The sequence below is a fragment of the Myotis daubentonii genome, chromosome 4, assembly GCF_963259705.1.
Source record: "Myotis daubentonii chromosome 4, mMyoDau2.1, whole genome shotgun sequence".
Taxonomy (NCBI): domain Eukaryota; kingdom Metazoa; phylum Chordata; class Mammalia; order Chiroptera; family Vespertilionidae; genus Myotis; species Myotis daubentonii.
The window spans coordinates 89,447,370-89,453,359 of NC_081843.1; the positions used below are offsets into that span (position 1 = coordinate 89,447,370).

The 5,990-nt window shown below is 36.3% G+C and overlaps 1 pseudogene; it reads left to right on the plus strand.

The window, feature by feature from the left end:
* Window positions 1–4,993: 4,993 nt before the first annotated feature.
* Window positions 4,994–5,422, plus strand: LOC132232446 (large ribosomal subunit protein eL32-like; annotated as a pseudogene).
* The last annotated feature ends 568 nt before the right edge of the window (window positions 5,423–5,990 follow it).

Below are 5,990 nucleotides of genomic sequence, written 5' to 3' on the forward strand. Positions count from 1 at the left end.
GAATATCTGTTAAGCCAGAAATATTTTTCTTAAGATTTTTTCCTAAGGAAATAAAGACATAAACTATGTAAGAATAAATATATTATTAATTCACTGTAGTGCATAATAATAAACATTGGAGACAATCAAAATTTCAATACTAATGAAATTTTTAATTAAGTTAATAGTCATAAGATCAGATGCAAAAGAATCATTAAGATTATTGTGTTTGCAAAAAATATTTAATTGGTATGAAAATTATTCATTATGCAATATTTAGTGAAAAAATATGTCCATGCAGTTATTCCATTTTGTACATTATATGCATAAAAATGACTGGAAGGAAATCCAACAAATCATCATGTATTTATCTGTAGGTCACAATAAACAGTTTCATTCTTTTTCATACTATTCTGTACAGTGCAGCTATATTTACTATGCATGTAGATTCCTTGAGATGATAACTATTGGGACAACATTTTGTAATGCAGTCAGTCTCTGCCAAGACCAGTTTTGCCTTCACCTTTCAGGGGACATTTGCAACATCTGGAGACATTTATGATTGTTATGACGGGATGGGATGTTCGTTACTGGCCATCTAGTGAGCAGAGTCCAGGGGTGCTGCTAACATCCTACAATGTACATAACTGCCGCCCCCCAAAAAGAACATTCTGGCCCCAAATGACAAAAGTGCTGAGGTTGAGGAACCCTGAAATAGTAAAGAGTACTAGGTCAGAAACCAGGTTTGAAATCCTGACTTCTCTCTTAACTGCGTGGCCTTAGGTGAATTGTTTGACCTCTTGGTGATTCAGTTTCCATATCTGGCAAATAGGGATTACAGCAGTCATCTCACAGAAAAGTCATGGTACTGAATGGATTAATAAGTAATAAAAAATAAATTAATAATTACTGAACAAGTATGAATAAGTACTTTGGTTATCCACGTACCTCAATCATTCATTTCAACATTGTGAAAAAAACACAGTGCAAATAATAAAGCAAATACCTAAAATAGTCAAGTAGTGATACTTCATCTTATTTTCTTCAGATTAAAAAAAAATTAAAGTAGCATTACACTTAAATGATATGTTGAGTAGATTGTATTTATTTGCTTTCTTTCCAGCCCAGTTTATCTTCCTACCTCCCAATCAAGAACATTACAGACATTTTTGTTATCAATTATTTAAGCTTTACTACAAATAAATATATGTATCATTCATATCTATTATGCACCTATCAAGTTATAATCATCTTTTCATCCACTGCCTATTTATTTATCCATCTAGCTAACATCTAATTATTTTGTGGATTTTTAATATCAAAATAAGTTTGTCAATTATGTAAGCTTATTCCTTGTTCTGCTCTTGTTCAGAACAAGGCAGCAAAATAGCATGGTTTAACATGGTTCCAAATACACTTCTTTTATTTTGTATGTTGTGGCTCCTACTTTTTTCATCCCATTTTTAGTAAAACATAAACAATACATTTATTATTAATAGTTAATTTTTAATTTTTTTAATTCATTGACTTCAGAGAGGAGGAAAGAGGGAGAGAAAGATAGAAACATCAGTGATGAGAGAGAATCATTGATTGGCTGCTTCCTGCAAGCCCCCTACTGGGGCTGAAACCCGCAACCTGGGAATGTGCCCTTGGCCAGAATTGAACCCGGGACCCTTTAGTCCGCAGGACGCTCTATCCAATGAGCCAAACCAACTAGGGCATTAATAGTTAAATTTATTATTAACATAATTTATTATTTTTGTTATTTCTATTAACTTTCATACACTTTTTTTTCCTTTAAAAATATTTTCTTAATTAATTACATGGTAAATTCTTATCTTTTTTGCATGTGTGGAAGTGTCCTTATCTTGCTCTCACACTATAACAATAGATCAAGTGGGTTTGAAAACAGGGTCCACCATTATTTTCCTTCAGCCCTTTGCAGACATATATTTGTATGACGTTCCAGCTTATGTTGTTGCAGAAGAGATTCTTATTGTCTATGTGGTTATTCACATTGACAATTATGAGTTTATTTTGTTAAATCTCTGAATACCTTTTCTATTTATAATTTTATTAAAATATGTCTAGTGTGGACTTATTTTATTTATTCCTATCAGCACTAGACATGTGTCTAAGAGCCAGGGAATAAAAGCATGACTGTTATCACTTAAAATATTGTCCCTTCACTCTTTCTTTTGTTTAATCTTTAAAACATTTATTAACCTTTTAACCCCTGCAATGTGTTTTTATAATTGTTTTACTATTAACTAATTTTCTCTTCAGTTTTTTCTAATCTAGAGTTCATCTTTTCATTGAGGTTTTTTTTTTTTTTAAACAATTTGTCTTTTTTATTTTTAGGATTTTTAATAGGTTCTTTTTCATACCAAATGTATTTTTCAATCCTGTCATTTTCATTAATTTTATGGATGTTATTTAACCCTTCATTTGTTTGTTTCTTCATTAATTTGAACATATACTATTAATATTATTTCCAGACTATTCTGTCATTTCCATTTTATGATGAGACATTTCTCCCATTTTATAACTTAGTTTGTTTTGTGTGTATATTCTCAGCCCTTCATTTTTTAAAAAAATGTGTAGCTCCCATGATCTTTGGCCACTGAGAGTGAACATCAAAGTTTTTTCCTTTGGCTTCTGCTTAGTTAATTGTGATCCATTATTCTATTCTCACTTTTTGGGCCAATTGGTTTTACTGTATTCCATAGCTCTGGGCTCCCTGTTACCCCCTGTTTACACTGCAGGGTGCTAAGCACCATGGAGGCTAGGCATAGTTAAACAGGGGGTGTAAGGAATAGGTGGTCACGCATTCTGTCAAACTAATAGACTTATACCTGATTTATTGGACTTGACCTGAACTTACTCTTCATAAGGGCAGGGACCTGTGTCTGTTTGTTCTTGACAAACCTCCAGCGTGTAGAGCTGTGTCTGGCAGCCAGCAGAGACTGAGGGAATGTGTGCCGAATGAATGGATGAGTCCTGATGCTTCTGCCCCATCCTATGATCACAAAGATATTGTGGCATGTGGTTGTCAGACTAAGGATGCAGAATTGAAAATGCCTCACGAATAGGATTATTGCCACATCGATGTTTTATATCACTTCTCTCCTTCACTCCCAGCGTGAGGCTGTTCTGTTTCTATTTAAATTTAACTCAAATGTTCCTTGGAAATTCATGGATGATTTCAGAGCTAAAAAAAAAAAGAATACTCAATTGGAATTTTTAAGGTAATTTCCATTCAGTGTGTTGTTTGATAGCATGAAAACAGATGGAAAGAAGCATCTTTATCTTCTCTTTATGGTGCACTCGAAATAAAAACTTAGAAAGTTGTCATGAGATGAGGCCTATAATTAAAAACAATTTGAGTTGATTTAACAGTTGGCTAAGCAATACTTTCAGTTCCTTTTTGCATCATCAGAGACTAAGATGGAAGCTCCCTCTTTGATTGTTAATTATTCTTTTTTATTACAGTCATGACACTTAAGATTTTTTTGTGTGCTTTAGTCTTCTCTGTAATTTATTGTTATAGTTAAAACCTTTATTTCTGCCTTGCCAAAGTTGTGTTTTTTGTTTTTTGTTTTCTGCCTAAATCTTCCAGCAGGAAAATTACCTCCAAGTCTCCCTTAAAATCTAGAGCATAACTTGGCAGGACACCTCTGCTATGGACATAGCATCAGAGTATGGCCTCCACTGCCTTCATCACCAAGCCCCTTAACATCACTCATTGATTTCTCCCCATACCTGGGAACTGGGAAGGTCCCCTGCCACCCACCAAGTTGTCCTGACTATTTCTGTTCTCAGTGTAAAAAAATATATATTTTCTTTATGAGGTACCTAGAGAATAAGAAAAAAAATACATAGAGGGAAAAAAATCAAAATCAACTGTAATTACACCATCAAAAGAAATGCTCATGGGTATTTTTATAGGGATAGCTAGTTTCTGAATATGTGCTTTTGAATCTGTTTAACCAGTTATTACTATACCATGAGACTTTTTCCCTATGCAAAAATAATATACTTTGAGAGTGCCATTTGCTGGCTGAATAAAACCCCCTCTAAAGATATATTGACGTAATTTACCATCCCTTTAATATTGGATGTGAATATTGTTTAAAATCTATATATATAAAAGCCTAAGCAAACAACTGAATGACCAAATGATCAGATGACCGGTCACTATGATGCACACTGACCACCAGGGGACAGATGCTCAAAGCACAGGATCGAGATCCCTCCTGTCTGGAATGGGCATGTGGGGATTGGGCCGAAACTGGCTATCTGCATTCCCCAAGGGGTCCCGGATTGCAAGAGGGTGCAGGCCAGGCTGAAGGACCCCACTGGTGCATGAATCCGTGCACCAGGCCAAGCCTCTATTGTTTTATAGTAAGTAATAATGTCTGATTATCTTTACAAATATACATCTGTTTATATCTCATATTTATCAGCAAACTAGTACATTTCTAAAAGTCCACAGCTTTTAGGAATAGTTACTAATTATTAGATTTTTTTTTTCTTTTCGGTAAAAACAATTATTTTCTCTTATCAGGATAATTGAAAATAGGGTGTTATATTAAGATGAAGAATTTGACTGAATAACAGATTTTAAATGCCTTAGGATTCAGCTAATTATTATTTGTACTAGAAGTTACAGCAAATCACAAAACCACAATTTGAGTTGACATTCTCAGAAACATAAATTTCTTCTTCATTTAAAACATCTTCTAATTTGGGGGTCCCTTCTTGAACTGACCCAATGCCCCTCACTATACGTGGCAATGCAGGCCAGGGAGCATGTGAGTAGATGGTGCTGGGGAAAGGGGTGAGGGCACTGTCCTTGACACTGTTTTACATAGTCACCTGAAGATGACCAGTGAGGTCATGCTGCAGCAGCTGTGCTCGCTTCCAAAGTCAATGAGCACCTCTATGGGTTAAATTTTGTAGCCCCAAAAGTTATGCTGATTTGCTCTTCCTCGGCACTGCCTAAAGAGGTGGCAGCCATCTCCTATTAAGCACCATGGCTGTCCTCAGACCCCTGGTGAAACCCAAGATTATCAAAAAGAGGACCAAGAAGTTCATCCGGCACCAGTTAGACTGATCTGTCAAAATTAAGCGGAACTGGTGGAAACCCAGAGGCATTGACAATAGGGTGCGTAGAAGATTTAAGGACCAGATCTTGATGCCCAAAATTGGTTATGGGAGCAACAAGAAAACAAAACACATGCTGCCCCATGGCTTTCAGAAGTTTCTGGTCCATAATGTCAAGGAGCTTGAAGTGCTGCTGATGTGCAACAAATCTTACTGTGCTGAGATTGCTCACAAGGTCTCCTCAAAGAACCGCAAAGCTATTGCGGAAAGAGCAGTCCAGCTGGCCATCAGGGTCACCAATCCCAATGCCAGGCTGTACAGTGAAGAAAATGAATAGACGGATTGTGTACACATTGTATGTGTGTTAATAAAACCACAAAATTCTGCAAAAAAAAGATATGTTGATTTGCTAATTCCTGGTACCTATGAATGTGACGATATTCGCAAATGGCATCATAGCAGAAATAATAATCCAGTTAGAGTGAAGTCATTAGTGTGGGCCTGAATTCCATTTGATTGGTGTCCTTATAAGAAGATGAGAAGACATACAGACACAGATTTACAATGTCATGTGAAGACAAACATGTGCAGGCAGAGACTGGGATGATGTGTCCAGAAGCCCAGAAACACCAGGATTGAGGGCAGCCACAGAAGCTAAGAGGAAGGCGGAACAGAATCCTCCAAGAGAGCAGGCTCCACTGACACCTTGATGTCAGACTTCTGGTCTCAGACCATGAGAGAATAAGTTTCTATTCTTTAAAACCACCCAGTTTGTGGTCCTTTGTTACTGCAGTCCTAGGAGCTAACTCAGGACCCAAGCAAGCTCGCCATTCATCGAGGACAGAATAGTACCCTGGGAACTCTCAAAAGAAACAAAAGCTGAAAACGTACACATTCAGACCTTG